Consider the following 18,168-nt stretch of genomic DNA (forward strand, 5'->3'; position numbering starts at 1 on the left):
GCACCCGGCGCACGGTAGAAAAACGTAGAAAGTCATCGTACATTTTTTGCTAAAAAACTAATAATTAACGTAGAAAACCAGCTAAACATCGTATGTTTCTTCCATGACGTCATTTAAGTGATTTTTTTTTTAAATTGTGGACGTCATTTCCGTTAATTTTGGTTGATATCGCTAGAAACGCCAGACGCCGATATTGTTAACAACGGGAAAATAACTGACACGTAGAAATTAGAAAATGGCGTGTCATTTGGGTATGACACCTACAAAAACATTTTAAACAAGAGGGCCATGATGGCCCTAGATCGCTCACCTGACCCATCAAACTCATCCAAACAATTACCTAGACAAGCATTCTGACCAAGTCTCATGACAGGTGAGTCAAAAATGTGACCACTACAGTGTTAACAAGGATTATCCATATTTGAGCAGTGTGACCTAGTTTTTGACCCAGGTGACCCATATTCAAACTTGACCTAGAAATCATCAAAACAAACTTTCAGACCAATTTCCAGGATACTTGGATCAAAACAGTAGCAACTAGAGTGTTAACAAGATTTTTCTATTTTTAGCTCCCGTGACATAGTTTCACATGCGATTTCGAACTCATCCGAGCAATTACCTAGACAAGCATCCTGACCAAGTTTGATGATAATTGAGTCGAAAATGTGACCACTAGAATGTTAACAAGGTTTTTCCATATTTGGGCGGTGTGACCTAGTTTTTCATCTAAGATGACCCATGTTCGAACTTGACTTAGAAATCATCAAAACAAACTTTCAGACCAATTTACAGGATATTTGGATCAAAACAGTAGCCACTAGAGTGTTAACAAGATTTTTCTATTTTTAGCTCCTGTGACCTACTTTTTCATCCGAGATGACCAATGTTCGAACAAGCTATTAACTAGACAAACATCCTGACCAAGTTTGATGATGATTGAGGCAAAATTGTACCCGCTAGAGTGTTTACACGGTTTTTCTATTTTTAGCTCTTGTGACCTAGTTTTTCATCCGAGATGACCCATGTTCGAACTTATCCGAGCTATCAACTAGATAAGCATCCTGACCAAGTTTGATGATGGTAGAGGCAAAAATGGGACCGCTGGAGTGTTAAAAAGGTTTTTCTATTTTTAGCTCCGGTGACCTAGTTTTTCATCTGAGATGACCCATGTTTGAACTCATGCAAGCTATCACCTAGACAAGCATCCTGACCAAGTTTGATGATGATTGAGGCAAAAATTAATGTGACCGCTAGTGTGTTAACAAAGTTTTTCTATTTTTAGCTCCGGTGACCTACTTTTTCATCCGAGATGACCCATGTTCGAACTCATCCGAGCTATCGCCTAGACAAGCATCCTGACCAAGTTTGATGATGATTGAGGCGAAAATGTGACCTCTAGAGTGTTAACAAGGTTTTTCTATTTTTAGCTCAGGTGACCTATTTTTTCATCCAGGATTACCCATGTTCGAACTCATCCAAGCTATCACCTAGACAAGCATCTTGACCAAGTTTGATGTTTATTGATGCAAAAATGTGACCGCTAGAGTGTTTTTCTATTTTTAGCTCCAGTGACCTACTTTTTCATCCGAGATGACCCATGTTCGAACTCATCCGAGCTATCACCTAGACAAGCTTCCTGACAAAGTTTGGTGATGATTGATGCCAAAAAGTGACCGCTAGAGTGTTAACAAGGTTTTTCTATTTTTAGCTCCGGTGACCTACTTTTTCATCCGAGATGACCCGTGTTCGAACTCATCCTAGCTATCAACTAGATAAGCATCCTGACCAAGTTTGATGATGATTGAGGCAAAAATGTGACCGCTGGAGTGTTAACAAGGTTTTTCTATTTTTAGCTCCAGTGACCTAGTTTTTCATCCGAGATGACCCATGTTCAAACTCATCCAAGCTATCACCTGGACAAGCTTCCTGACAAAGTTTGATGATGATTGATGCCAAAATGTGACCGCTAGAGTGTTAACAAGGTTTTTCTATTTCTAGCTCCGGTGACCTACTTTTTCATCCGAGATGACCCATGTTCGAACTCATCCAAGCTATCACCTAGACAAACATCCTGACCAAGTTTGATGATGATTGATGAAAAAATGTGACCGCTAGTGTTAACAAGGTTTTTCTATTTTTAGCTCCGGTGACCTACTTTTTCATCCGATATGACCCATGTTCGAACTCATCCGAGCCATCACCTAGACAAACATCCTGACCAAGTTTGATGATGATTGAGGCAAAAATGTGACCTCTAGAGTGTTAACAAGGTTTTTCTATTTTTAGCTCTTGTGACTTAGTTTTTCATCCGAGATGACCCATGTTCGAACTCATCCGAGCTATCAACTAGATAAGCATCCTGACCAAGTTTGATGATGATTGAGGCAAAAATGCGACCGCTAGAGTGTTAACAACAAAATGTGAACGGACGACGGTCGGACGACGGACAATAATCGATCCTAAAAGCTCACCCTGAGCATGCTCAGGTGAGCTAAAAATTCATCAGGCGACTGATTGACGACGTCAAAACGTGCCTTAATAAAGATAGGCAGCAAAAAATATGAAAAACAAGATCAACAAGGAAAGGCGGCGTTCAATGAACGCAACCCCCATATGACCCAGCAACAAGAACCAACGGCAAGGAGCCCAGGCGGACCCCAAACATAAAAAGGACAGGAAAACCATAGAAGAGATTATGGAGGCGACCGACTACAGTTATGGAACACTGTGGTTCATTCTTCATGACCCTTTGCATAAGTCACGTGTATCCGCGACAGTGGTGCCTATAATTCTCAAAAATGAGGAACGAAATCGTCGCGTCCGTGAATCAACAGCATTGCTTCGCCGACACCGGAGGGAATCAGACTTCCTTGACCGTATCATCACGTGCGATGAAAAGTGGTTAGGACATTTGATCCTGAATCCAAGCAACAGAGCTCAGTATGGAAAACTCCAAACTCACCCCCGCCCAAGAAGACTCGTGAGAACCGATGTTGGGAGAAGACTATGGTGAGAATGTTTGCCGACAAGTCAGGAATCATATTGTGTCAGGAAGCACCGTGAACTCTGCTTACTCCTCGAAGGTATGTTGAACTTATTATTAAAAACTTAATAATTAAATAAAAAATAATGTATAGAGCCGCAAAAATATTAAATTATTATAATTAATTATTTAAATAATTAATTAATTAATTAATTATTAATTTAATAATTAATATGTTTTACACTTACATTGTACGAATTGGACTATAAATCTGTGTGGCAAAATTATGAATACAGTATTAATTATAATCAAAATGTTATTGATTGATTACAGGTGTTGAGGCGGGGTCGTCCGACCAGCACATTTCTGCTACACCAGCCCATGTGGCCGCTGAAAACAGACTTGAGTTGTCATTGATGTAACTTGAGTGTGTGCCACATCCATCTTCGAGGGACCTAGCTCCAATAAACTTTGCAGTTTTCCCAGAGGTAACATTGACATAAATTTAATTTAAACTTACGTCACAACAGCAGGTGTCAAGTGCCGTGTGGCAGCTGTAAAATATTGCCCCGTACTTCACTTCAGTGTTGTTATATTTTCTGGTCCTTCGGGATCATTGATGCCAGCACTATTAAGTGTTGAGAATTGAGTACCGCTCAAGCCGGTGCTAGGGGGCGTGAGGGATGTTGCACTTAACCATTATCTCTCATGTACAGACTCAATCAAACCGAGTCTGCAATTCTCTTGTAATTTTGAGGGGATTAATGGTTCCGAGGGATCACTTTGTTTCCAGAATTTTAAACAAAACAAAACTCAACTTTTACCCTGTTTTAAGTTAATAATACAATGTTAAAACAAATAAATTATAAATAACAAACAACATTTTCGTTCATGCTCATTACAGGTCAAGGGACAACTGCGGGGTCGCCGGTTCCAGTCCATTGCCGTCTACTGAACGCTACACAGTTAGACGAGGCATGGTTTTCAGCTGTGTACCAGCGTTGGATTCATCGTCATGAACGATGTATGCAGGCCGCGGGACATTACTTTGAGAAACAGTAACGGTCATTGACTGCGTTATGTTATTTACAAGTTGTACGTTATTATGACGTTGACGTCAAAAACGTTTTGGAGTGCGCCGCTGTCGCCGACATGTGTATATGTAAAATTAAATATTGTTGTAATAAAAAAAGCTACTAACGTGATTTTTTCTGTGTTTATTTGTTTTTAATTCTTCTAAGTAGTGTAAGATTTTCAAACCAATATCTCAAATATATTTTACGCAACAAAGAAAGTCCACGAATTTTTGAATAACCCCCCGTATCTATGTAATGCGTGCGGGAAAGAATTTAAAAGAAGACAAGACCTAAGGCGCCATGAAAAAGGGCATACACGAAGAGAAATGCTCATACCGTTACTGTGGGTGGGCCTTCAGGGACAAAAATGAATATTAATTAATTTTGTTCTATTCTCCTTAGAAATATCAAAAGAACTAGTCCTTAGAATTTTATCAAAAGAACTTTGAAAAGATTTTTTTTAAATGTTCATTTGAGGTAAATGAACGCGGCGCATGATTTTACAGATACATGTTTGTACGAAACGAAAGTGACGTGATATATTTTCGTATAAAATCGATATTTCATGATGCGACATAAATGGGTGCAAACATGAGGTATTCAATCCTAAATTGAAAACTGCACCTCAAACTTCGTTCAAGAGTCAAAAATAGAAACGTGTCGTTTTTCCTTTTGATTGTAATAATTTACTCTTTTTTAGTCCCTCTTACTATGTTATTCATGTATTTAATTTCATTATGTTTTAGATGCGACAAGCATGGGGCACAAAGAATGTTTACATGTCAGCAGAGTCAGTGAACATCCAACTTTGCTACAAATGATGCTCTGAAGAGACATGTTAATGAAGTCCATCCCCTGGGCCTCAGAGGGTTTTCTTGTGATGACTGTGACGAGGAATTCTGTTACAGGTATCAGCTATCCAACATGTTTCAGTGAAATATAACCATGAAAAATAAACCATAGTTATACAGAGCGTGGGACATACATGTTTATCGCTCAGATCTTTCCAAAAATAAGAGGATGTGTAGAACCAAGTAAAGAACCTGAATGTTATAGTGTTTGCATAATAATATCTGCCATGTGTTTTCGTTTCGGATAGAAATATCCGTCCCTCGGACACCTGCGCATTTGGGCTGTAACGAGGATTGCTGACTTACAGTCTGCATTCGCCATCTTGTTTGTTTGGCTTACGAATGATGTGATTCTCTCGCGTGAGAAATTAAGCAGAAAAATTGCGAACATTTATTGTCATTCGTCTTGGTACTAGCCGCTATTTGGATAAATCTGACATAGTAAAATGACCTGAATTTAAAATATCACAAGTGTTTCAAGCCATGATCGCTGAACTTAAACGTCAAGGAGCTGGTTGAATTGAAAACTACACACGATCTTTTAAAGTTGTATGGCTACTTCGATGTCAGGGATCCAGAAAATTTCAAGAGAAAGTCAGTAGAGCTTTAGACTACAGACGTTAATGTTAATGTTATACTTTACAAGAAACAGTTTTGATAGCCGCCGCATGAACACATCTGCGGATGTTTCTAAATTCAAAATTTTACCATTTCATGTTTAAATGTTGAATTCTGCTTAAGCCGGTGCTAGGTGACGTGGACGGTAGTTTGCAATTTACAGTACCGTCCATGAGCAGACTCAATCAAACCGAGCCTGCAACATTTTCAATTTTGCCGTGTTGGGCTTTCTTTGGGGATTCTTATTTTCTTTATTGTATAAAATACGCAAATTGGTTTTTGCTAACTAGATGAATATATATATACTTTCTTTTTGTAACTGAGGCTATATGCTCTGTCTCTATACATTTAAAAATCAAACATTTTACACTAATATATGTTTTAAATGAAAGCTGTAAATTTGCGTATTAAACGTGCAAGTCTAATTATAATATCTATTTGTATTTTTACAGTGTTTGTTTGTGTTATGTTGCACTTTGGGAGAAGAGGTCGAGACAACCTTCGTGATATTTGTGTACATAATTTTGGTATGACAACAGACGATGCCTTAAAATATATTAACCAGCGTGATGATGAGCAGACTAAGAACCACCAACTAGATACAAATACAGCCAGAGGCAGCATGTATGAGATTGAATGTAACTATATCCTGTTGAATAATAAAAAATAAAATAAAGAATTTTAGCATATCTGGGAGAAATTAACAATCTATATAAGTATATATAATAAAACTTAATTTACAGTATATGAATGTGTTATTTTTTTTATTTTCAGACTACGGTGAGAAATGTCCAGTCAGGACAATAATTCAGTACAAAAGGTTATTGCCTACTAGGTGCAACTATTTTTTCCTAGACCATAAAAGATTTGCTCTAAAGATGGCTTTTATTTACTTCAGTTTAATTTAAAAAGTGAAACTCATACACACTTCAACAAATCATACATGTAATTAGTTTATGACTATATATTTATATATAAGTTAACATTATTGCTGCTTTCCTTCTGTCAAAATAAAATACAGTATTGCAGATCAAATTTAAATTTAAGATCTTTACAATTTCTAGTTATCACTGGGTCAAATGCAAATGTCACAATTAACAACAGCGTCATTAATGGGAAGTAATGCATTAAACTGTAATTAACTGTGTTACATTTGAGTGTTTATATATTGTGTTTTAACTTGTATTATATGTTATGTGAGGTAAAATACATGTATTCTATAGTAGATTTTTGTTATCATTTGTCAATTTTTATGTAAGAAGTCTTAAATCTAGTCACCCATATAAAAACTATTTATAAATTGAAAAATAAAACAGATTATGGACTTTTTAGCTGGTCAATATGTGATAGGAAATTAATATTGACCTCGGCTATCGCTTCGGTCAGTATTATTTTTTTTCAATATATATCACATCAAATCCATCGGCTAAAAAGTCCATATTTGTATATTATGTTCTTACTAAATAAAGTTTAAGCTGTATTGATGTCACTTATCTTTATTTAATAATAAACATGTAGGTTCTTAGAAACCCGGGAAATCATTCAATGTAGCGTAAAATAGCGTTCTTAAAATAAATGAAAAAAGAAAATAATTTAGTTTTAATTAATAAATCACTTGGGAGAGCATGCATTATATTGATATAAATATCAACAAAACTAAGAATTTTCACCAATTAGCTACACATAACTTAAAAGTAATTGAAGATTTATATAACTTAATATTGCTTTCATATTATATTTTACGTTACCAATACGAATATCTTTGAGATAAATATTTTTTTTTAGAAAATTAAATGTTTGAAATTCGCTCGTTTACGTTAATGTACGATCTTGGGTTGTATTTCTTAAAAAAAGAGATATATAGCTGTTCAGTAACACAATTATATGATAATCATCATTTTATTCAGATTGCTATGGAAATACAGTTTTTTTAAGTTAAATGTGAATGCTGTATATACCACCAGCATTATTTGACAAAAATTGATTTAAGAGCTTAAAACAATCATTGATAGACTATGATAATGTTTTTTTTTTAAATTCTTTTTAGACAACACCGTGCTTTTTAACCAAATGTAATACTTAGTTTCCAGAAGGCCAATTAAACGCACACTGACTCAATTTATTGTGCAAGAATGAAGAAATTTAATCACTTTAAATCATAAAATTCATTCAGTTGAGGGCAATAAAATCTCCATAAACTAATTGACATTAATTATCTTTAAATGAAAGAGCTATTATAGGAAGCAATATGTCTGAGTTTAATCTTTATAGTGTCCATATGTCTAGTATAAAACATTTTAACACATTCGGGATTTTATGAAACATTGATGTCTCAAGAGGCTCCTAAAACATCATTTGCGCGTATAATATTAAGCACCGTTAAGAAAAATAAACATATATTTTGAAATTCCTTATTCATCAAATTCTTAGTTCGAAACAGGCAGGATGATCGCAGCATTGAATGCAGGATTATGCCAACAAAACACAATATACTCGTTGCATCTATTTTCGCGTTACATCCGGTTCCGCGTTATTTTCATTTTTCGTAATTTTCACTTGAAGCGCCACCTGTATGAAAACAAACGTGACCTACTTTTCGCTGGGACAGATATATTTGTCAAATACTGCAGAATGAACCGCTTTCTGGTATGTTATATGTTAAAATGTATAAGATTAATACAAAATAATGATGATTTAAACAAAAATACAAATGTTTTATATGCATTTACCATGAAATATCTTATTGAATTTGCGTGCCGTCTGCTGTCAAAATTTGTTGACATTAGTTTTAAAAACCTCCACCATACCATAGTCAGTAAAGGTTACAAAACACTAAATTTTTTTCTTCCTCAGGGTACTGGTGTTCATGGTACAAGTGGTAGGAAACCTTATGATAGAGGAAATTTGAAATTGGCCTATGAAGCTACCTTGTCTGGCATGTCTGTCTATAGGGCTTGTCGCATGTATGGTGTGCCAGAATCTACATTAAGGGACCGCACCAGACACATTGTGTCAGTTAATTGTAAAGTAGGGCCAGAAACTTTGTTTACAGACATAGAAGAGGATAAGCTGGTTCATCACATCAAACATATGGCCAATGTGGGTTATGGGTATACCATGACAAACATTAGGTTCCTTGCAGCTGACTATGCACGTTCTTTGGGTAAAGATGTAAAATCTAAGGATTCTTTGAGCACCATATGGTTTTATGCCTTTCTTAAACGACACCCAGACCTGAAAATTGTGCAACCACAAAAGCTTGAAATTTCTAGAGCAAAAGGGGCTTCACAAGAAAGAATAGAAAACTACTTTCGTGAGCTGCAAGACATCCTTACTGAAAATGACCTTCTTGATAAGCCTGAACGTATATTTAATATTGATGAAACTGGTATAAGCACACAACACACTCCACCAAAAATTGTTTGTGATAAAGAATCTAAACCCCAGTCGGTAACATCTCCAAGATCATCAAATGTAACCATTATAGGTGGAGCCAATGCACTAGGCAACTTTGTTCCTCCGTACTATATTTTTCCGGGTAAGAGATGGAATCCCGAGTTCATCAAAGATGCACCTCATGGATCTGGAGGTGAAATGTCAGACAGTGGATGGGTGAATTCTGGTCTATTTGAAAAGTATGTCACAGAACATCTGAGCAAGCATTTCTCTCATGCTTCAAATGCAGAAGACAAGCCTCCAACCTTGATTTTGTATGATGGGCATAAGTCTCATCTATCATTAACACTTACAGAGTGGGCAAAGAAATCAAATGTGCTTTTGTTTGTATTACCACCACATACTAGCCATCTCACTCAACCCTTAGATGTTGGTGTATTTGGGCCTTTTAAGAAATTTTATTATTCTGAATGCCAGCAGTACCTTCAGAAGAACCCAGGAGCTTACATTACCAAATACGAAATTGCTAAGTTGACTGGAAACTCCTACCTGAAGGCATTTTCCCCATCAAATGTCACTGCTGCATTCAAGAAATCAGGTATTTTTCCTTTTGATGATACATGTATATCTATAAAGGATACTGCACCATCATCTATATATCCAGTTGAGAAAGCTGTAGAGTCATCTAGTTCTGATGCATGTGAAAATGTTCCATGCCAACAGGAGGTTTCACATGAAGATCCCAAGTCTCATGAGCCACAATCTCATGAACATGTACCTACTACTTTCTTTGAGAGCAGAACAATTACATCTGTGCAAGTGAAGCAAAGGCCAAAGAGAAAATTTGTTCCTCCCTATGTGTGTGGCAAATCAGCCACCAAATGTATTATCAACCAGGAAATCTGTGCCACACAAAGCAAAGTCAATACTTCAAAATCACATGTAAATCATACAAAGCCAAGTACATCTGGTATATCTAAATGTGGAGGACCAATCTGTCTCACTACACCATCCATCTCTGAAAGCAGTGACAGTGACATTGGTGATTCAGATGAAGACAAGTGTTGTGTATGCAATTTATGGTCCCCAGCTGATTTAAAAGGATGCACAAGTATTGTTTTCGTAAAATGGGGAAAGTGTGATTATTGTCCTCACTGGGTGCACTTGAAATTTTGCACTGAAGTGAAAGTGCTCAGGAGGGCAACTGTCTTTAGATGCCCCCATTGTGCAAAAGAGGAGTAATAAAAACAAAAAAATAACAGTAGTGTATGAATGTTTGTGTAAATGAACATGTTATTGTTGATGTTTTACAGAAGTTTTGTTATAACTGTGTGGTGGCTGAACTTGTTTAACATTTTGAACAGTTAGTGTTTTGATACCGTTAAATTTATTCAGACAGTATGGTATAGACTTTTATACCGCGGAACCAGATTTACTTCCCTTCAGTAATGGTGGCTATCACGTGACCTAAATAATGCCGATAATAATAAAAACATTAAACATTTGATGTATATTCTTTATGCTGCTCCTTTAATGAAAGATTGGTGGATGTATTGAACAAAAAAGAAAACAAAGGTAAGTGACTTTTATATTATATTTATTCGTTTTTACGCTTAGTACCGCGGAAATAGATGCAAACAGGGTACATACACACACTAACTTCAATTTTATATCGTGGGTTTTCTAGTTTCTTCAGTTTATGTTCTATTGCTACCCAGGCAATGGAAATTGAATATAAGATAATTCATAGATTACAGCGTTATAAAGTACTTTATTGAGTGTTCTGAATTCAGCATTGGTTCGGCAGATCATGCTATTCATGAATTATTAAACAGGGATTTTTAGGCGAAATTTATATTACTTGTTCGTATGGTGCATTATCTTTTTATTAACTGCAAAATATTCAATATCACGAAAAATCATAATTTTATTTATTTATATGAATAGGTAAAGTAATTGTATGGACAAAAATTGTTAGTTCAACACATGGAAGCTTAAACTTTCATTACCAAGGGTAAAAAAATTATTGAAGCGTTAATTCAATAAGTCATATTATTCACTTTATGAAATGTTCAACTGTTTATTTCTATAAGAAAATGTACTTTTAGTTAGTATATCTTTGTTATATGTTTGGCAAAGATATCAGGATAGGTGATCACGTGATGTTTTTACGGTAACATTGTGTCACTGCTTTTTTCGTATTTTCGTAATACCTGTAAATATTTAAAATAATAAACGTATATCATGTTTATGATAAGTATTTGCCAATTCAATTGTGTAGCTCTGTCATGCTTGCAGAATGTTTCTATGCGGCAGTATTTTTATAAAAGTATGTCACAAATTTTTGCAAGCATATCGGTTCAAAACCTACATTGGTAAAATATGTACACTGGAACAAGCAACTATTTACCTAGTAAATGTTCAAATATTTAAAATTTCAACAAAAAATAAGGAAAAAATAATTAGCAGTGACCATATGTATTGTCACCCATTCTGAATTAACATTGAACAAAGTCATTTGATTCTTTATCCTAATCACGGCAATCTTTTGCAAATGAAGTTCCTCGATTCTTTTTTGTGTCCGTGTGTTAGTAAATAACTCTTTGGAATTTTGTGTTAAAACTGTAATTAATAATTAGAGAAACAAAATAACAATATACACGTTTTTATATATATGATAAGGTTCACTAAATAAACGTACAATTTATTCCTTTGCTATACAGTAGTTATATAATGAACATGTTGAACGTTTTTTTCCATAGACAGCCACTGAATTACATGTACAATATGAATGGTTATATTGTGTACTACAATTCAAGTTGCAATTGAGGTTGTATACCACACTCAAATGAAATTATATATATGTATATAATTATGCTTATGAAACAATTTTTAAAAATCGAAGAATATGTAAAATGTACATATTATATGTAATCATTAGAATATATGCATTCATTTTCTTATTGAAACATTTGACTTAGTCTTTGTAGAAAAATTTTTTTTATAACCTCCATTAATTTAATTTGGTAATATCTTTATAAATAATGCTTTTCGGAACTTACAAAATTGATAAATCTTAATCCACTGTAATGAATAAATGAGAATATAATGTATGGAAATATCAAAACCAGATTTCGAATGTTAATTTTGTTTTCTATTATAATCCCATGCTTTCGAGAGATCAGTCGAAATGAAATTTAGTTTTTCCCTGGAAAAAATTCGTTACATTTCCTAGAAGAAAATTATATTTCGTATAAAAGTTAGCAGATTTTCAAAATGTCACAATCAATTTCCTCTTAATTTTGGAAACTTGCGTTTTTATACTTTGATAAAGATTGGTTTAGAATGGCCTGGAGTTATTTTAAAATCACATTTCAAAGAGTGCTCGAAGGTTATTTTCGTGATCCGACCAGTTATCGTCATATATAAGTATAAAAAATAAAATATTTTGATGATTTATTTAAGGTTTAGGTGAAATTTTGAAAATAACTTTATTTGAGGTTCAGTGTTAATATTTTTCTGGTCCTTCGGGATCATTGATGACAGCACTATTAAGTGTTGAGAATTGCGTACCGCTCAAGCCGGTGCTAGGGGGCGTGAGGGATGTTGCAGGTATCCATTATCCCTCATGTACAGACTCAATCAAACCGAGTCTGCAATTCTCTTGTAATTTTGTTATGATTAATGCTTCCGAGGGATCACTTTGTTTCCAGATTTTTATACTTCACAACAGCAGGTGTCAAGTGCTGTGTGGCAGCTGTAAAAAGTTGCCCGTACTTCACTTCAGTGATGTTATATTTTTCTGGCCCTTCTGGATCATTGATGCCAGCACTATTAAGTGTTGAGAATTGAGTACCGCTCAAGCCGGTGCTAGGTGGCGTGAGGGATGTTGCATGTATTCATTATCCCTAATGAACAGACTCAATCAAACCGAGTCTGCAATTCTTATGTAATTTTGTTGAGATTAATGCTTCCGAGGGATCACTTTGTTTCCAGATTTTAATACTTCACAACAGCAGGTGTCAAGTGCTGTGTGGCAGCTGTAAAAAGTTGCCCCGTACTTCATTTCAGTGTTGTTATATTTTTCTGGTCCTTCGAGATCATTGATGCCAGCACTATTAAGTGTTGAGAATTGAGTACCGCTCAAGCCGGTGCTAGGGGGCGTGAGGGATGTTGCATGTATTCATTATCACTCATGTACAGACTCAATCAAACCGAGTCCTGTAATTTCGTTGTGATTAATGCTTCCGAGGGATCACTTTGTTTCCAGATTTTTAAAAATGTGTCGGTGACTTGTGACTGTTGCGTGCGTTGAACGCCGTCTTTCTTTGATATGATCTTGTTTATCATATTTTGTGAACCATTTTTCGAATTTCGCTATGGATTTGCTCCATGTATGCCTCGTGTCCGGTTTTTGTTTGGAGTCCGCCTGGGCTCTTGTTGCTGGGTCGTATGGGGGTTGCGTTCATTGAACGCCGCCTTTCCTGGTTGAACTTCACAACAGCAGGTGTCAAGTGCCGTGTGGCAGCTGTAAAAAGTTGCCCCGTACTTCACTTCAGTGTTATATTTTTCTGGTCCTTCGGGATCATTGATGCCAGCACTATTAAGTGTTGAGAATTGAGTACCGCTCGTCTGCAATTCTCTTGTAATTTTGTTGTGATTAATGCTTCCGAGGGATCACTTTGTTTCCAGATTTTTTGTTTATCATATTTCATTGTTTAAGAAAAACAAAAAATCTGGAAACAAAGTGATCCCTCGGAAGCATTAATCACAACAAAATTACATAAGAATTGCAGACTCGGTTTGATTGAGTCTGTAAGAAGTTTGTTAGTAATAAATAAATTGCGTTCATTAAAATCATAAACACGACTGCACGCCCTAGCAAATCTAATAATTGAGAAATATACACCCCATATGATGTGGATAGTTAACAATATTTAAATCAAAATCATCTCTTTTATCGTAGACTTTAGTTACTGATAGAAATATTTAAAAGATGTGATAACGTCTGAAGGGTTAGTTTTATACTTTGCCCTGTCCTGTTTTTGTTTGGGGTCCGCCTGGGCTCCTTGCCATTGGTTCTTGTTGCTGGGTGATATGGGGGTTGCGTTCATTGAACGCCGCCTTTCCTTGTTGATCTTGTTTATCGTATTTTATTCAATTTAAGTTCACTGGGATATATTTTAGATACCAACTGATCGAACTAAGGATTATTCATGTTAAGGATATCATCTAGGTAGCGGGAAGTGTTCTTGTTGCTGGGTCATATGGGGGTTGCGTTCATTGAACACCGCCTTTCCTTGTTGATCTTGTTTTTCATATTTTGTTAAATGCATGAATACAATCCTGATGTGAACCTAACATAAAATCCCTCTCATAGCAGTAGAGAAATAAATCAGGGGTGTACAATTAGTACCCATTGGAATGCCTATTATCTGTTTGAAAACTGTATTATCGAACCTTATATAAATGTTATCTAATAAAAACGAAACTGCTTTACAAACTTCGTCACAGGTCCACATCACTGTATCGACGGTATGACGCGTGCCTATCCGTCACCGTTCATTACTAGTCTGGTTTAACTTGCTGTCAAACTTTTATTCTTTAATCTTTTGTCATGATCTTTTTTTGTTTTGATTGGAAATGAATTGTATTTTCTAACGATAAAACTTTCTTATTATAAGCATTGTCAAACAATGCAGAAAAATCGTCAGTTTTAGTACCTTTTACTCAGCTTCCGTGAAAATTGGCCATCGCCATTTTGTTTTTTGTCCACGGATCATGTTGTTTAAATATAAATAAATCTGCGGTTGTTGTACCAATACAACTGTATCATACGTCATTGGAAAGAAGAGAAATGTGGCTTTTCATTGATCAAAATTATTGGTAAAAATGTTAATAAACCACGTGATAGTCATGACGTAAATGTTGCCTATTTTCCGTTCTACTTTCTGATTCAATGGCTGGATTCTACTAATTTCCACCAGTATTAGCGTTTTCTAACATCATTTGTTAAAGGATTGAACACAGAGATGTTTTCATTAGGAGATGCGCTTTATTGCGCCAGTGTCTTAAACAAGCAAGCCCCTGCCGCTGATTTCCCAATGTAATCGGCATATCCGATAAGACTTTCGGGTCACTTCGGTATTGAAATCGGCCTATCACGGATATCGCCGAGTATTCATTAGCCCGCAAGTACACTACAACAACAACTTGATCAAACGAAGTTTAACACTTTGCAGAAAATATTCGTTATATAATCGTTATGCGAGTACAACTTTGATCTCATTTGTTATGATTTTACATTTGCCATTTACTCTTATTGTTAATTTTTCATGACATACGGCTTAATAGAGCAAAAATTGAAATTCTGTAAATTCCCAGCAAACACATGACGTTGTTTCAACGTTGCTCAGACGTTAGAGTCCGACGTTGGATAGACGTTGGAATTTAGTTGTATATGAAAGTTTTTTAGACGTCAGAGTCCGACGTCAATCCAACGTCATAAAATGACATAAATCCAACCTCTATTCAACGTATATACAACTACTTTCCAACCTATTCCCAACGTGAATCCAACCAGTTCCCAACATGATTCCAACCAGTTACTTACGTAATACCAACTAGTTTCCAACGTAATTCCAACCAATTCCCAACATAAATCTGACTCTTTTCATTAAATAATTCCCAAATAAAGAGAAAATACAAAACTTTCTATACTCGAAAAGTGATTTTATTATTTTAAGAAAGTGATCATAAAAACAATTAAACAAAATGTATGACACAGTTTCTGATTTATCTATTCATGTAAAACTTAATATACAGTAAATATATTTTTTCAACACATTTGTATAACATCACAAAAATGACTCACTTTTAATCATTTATAGTGATAATAAAATAAAGTTTGATATTTATAAATTGTATATAAACTATTAGAATTAAAAAAAATAAGAGCTACATGTCTTTTAAAAATTGAAGTTCAACATTTATCAGACCTGTTTCAGTCAATACAATAATAGTATTATTATTATTATAATACACATTTTGTAATCCAAAATTATAACAAACAACAGTCAACAAATCATTTTCATTTAAAGGTCTACAGTATTATAACATTGACTGTTACAATATATGTCAATTAAAGTATTCATGTTTACAACATGCTTAAAAAGGTTTTCTTTTAAATAGCTCATAGAAAATGGAAATCATGGAAAATAAAGCTTTCTTTTGCAGTTGATTTCATCGATAACAAAATCGGATAAGTGAGGGAAAATATTCCTTTCTGTCAAAATTAAGTGTAGCACACAAAACAATAAATAAATATTCACATGTAAAGAAAGTAAGTAATTTGTTATCATTATTCTTTCAAAAGTAACTTAAAAGTATTAAATTTGGAGATATACTCCTCCATGTGAATAATTCTGGTATACTAAATGTCCACCACTGGATCCTGATTATTTTCATCTACGAAGACACTGTGTCAAACTTGTTTTGAGGTTCAACTTGTTTTTTGTTTCCTTGAAACTGCAAAAAAGAAACAGAAATAAATAGGTGTACATAACAACCAAAATGATTAATTAAATTATATTAAATAGAAATATTATTACCAATAGATTACCCTTGCATATCATAAATTAAAATCAGATGTCGATTGATGATGTAGACCACTCAAAAACTGTAACTTCAAATATATGTAATTTTCAAAACAGTAACATGTAAAGGTGCAAATTCAATCATAAGACAATTCCTTTTGATTAACAGTTAATTATGACAAAACAGAAATTACAGTAAATAACAAAATCAAAATCTATATATTACCTTAATTTGATGCACTTATCATTCTTTTATGTCCAAATGGTGTTTTCTGCCGACTGCTTTTCATGTATACAATCTTATCAGCTAATTGTCATCACACAAAAATTAAGTGTCAGTCTATAAAAAACAAACCCCAATGATTATTGACAAAAAGTTATAAATTTACTTTGACAGTATACTTATGTATTGATAGATCCCTACTTTGACCTTTTACGTGTAGATCTATTTGAATAACAATAGATTAAATCTCAAATATTGACAGGTGTTCCTTTGTTAACAAATACGTTGTTGTGAAATACCTATTGTTATCTAGTCTACTAATCTGATAAATCGAATTAGAGAGATTAAGGTCATGTAGGGATCTTGGCTTAAAATGACAACACAAATAAAACAAAAAGTTTGACAGAATTTCATACAATTTATATATCAATTGAGTCCCAAAGTACGAGTTAAATGAGGGCGAATCAGACTACATTAATTAACTGGTTTAGAACTGAGATAATTGAATATCATGAAAATATAATTATATTCCAAATGTAACTAATAATTTTTCAGTTATTATACTATGCGTGCAGTAAGTTTAATACTAATCTACCTTCAAAAATATCACTTACTTTTCGCTATGCAAGTTGTCTTCTATGATGTGCATAATATCCTTCCTTTGTCTTTGTTTGAATTTGAAAACAAATTTTTGTTGTAGCCTCGTTTCGAAATTCATCAAGTTTCCATTATTTTTTTCAATTTATTTAATTGAAATACTAATATTGTTCCTTTTTATGGTCTAGTATAACAACAATTTAAAAAAAATATAATACAATGGATGTGAAAAAAAATTATTAACAAAATTCGAATGATTATATTGACCTGAAATTAGAGCCACCTATCGGGTTTATAAATCAGAACAAAGGGAAGTAACACAATCAAGATTACTATGTTGGATTACACTGAAATCCGACGTCGTATCGACGTAATTCCAACACGTTGATACGACGTCGCAAATACAACGTTGTTTCAACGTTGTATTTAGGATTTTGACGTCGTGACATAAATCCAACTTAGATCCAACGTTGAAACAACGTCAGGTGTTTGCTGGGTTATAAATATCTGCATATCCGGACAAAACAGATGTTCGGATAAACTATGATTTTACAGATAAAAAAGCAGGATTAGCTTAGGTGTTTGAGATTTTATTGCAAATCTAAAGAATAATAAAACTTATTTTCTCATTCAAGTTTGTAATTATTTATTGATTAATTTTATAAGCATGATGCTGGATATAGTAAGGATTTGAGCAGGCTGTAAAAGTAATATACAATGAAATGCCCAGACAGTGAGAGTGTTATTTTTAGAAGATAAGACTGGGCTGCGTTTCATGGAGAGTCCTAAGGCTTAAGTTTGTCTTAAGATAAAAATTGTGACATTTTTG

The 18,168-nt window shown here is 34.4% G+C and overlaps 1 long non-coding RNA gene across 1 annotated transcript; it reads right to left on the minus strand.

The window, feature by feature from the left end:
* Positions 1 to 15,297: 15,297 nt before the first annotated feature.
* Positions 15,298 to 17,534, minus strand: LOC132722161 (uncharacterized). The gene is made up of 3 exons (XR_009624586.1): positions 17,357 to 17,534; positions 16,746 to 16,859; positions 15,298 to 16,451 (listed from the first exon to the last, which is right to left on the minus strand). It is a non-coding gene; the product is annotated as an uncharacterized LOC132722161 (long non-coding RNA).
* Positions 17,535 to 18,168: the final 634 nt, after the last annotated feature.

This window comes from Ruditapes philippinarum, unplaced genomic scaffold (genome assembly GCF_026571515.1).
Source record: "Ruditapes philippinarum isolate M1 unplaced genomic scaffold, ASM2657151v2 ctg6600_1_1_1_1, whole genome shotgun sequence".
Taxonomy (NCBI): domain Eukaryota; kingdom Metazoa; phylum Mollusca; class Bivalvia; order Venerida; family Veneridae; genus Ruditapes; species Ruditapes philippinarum.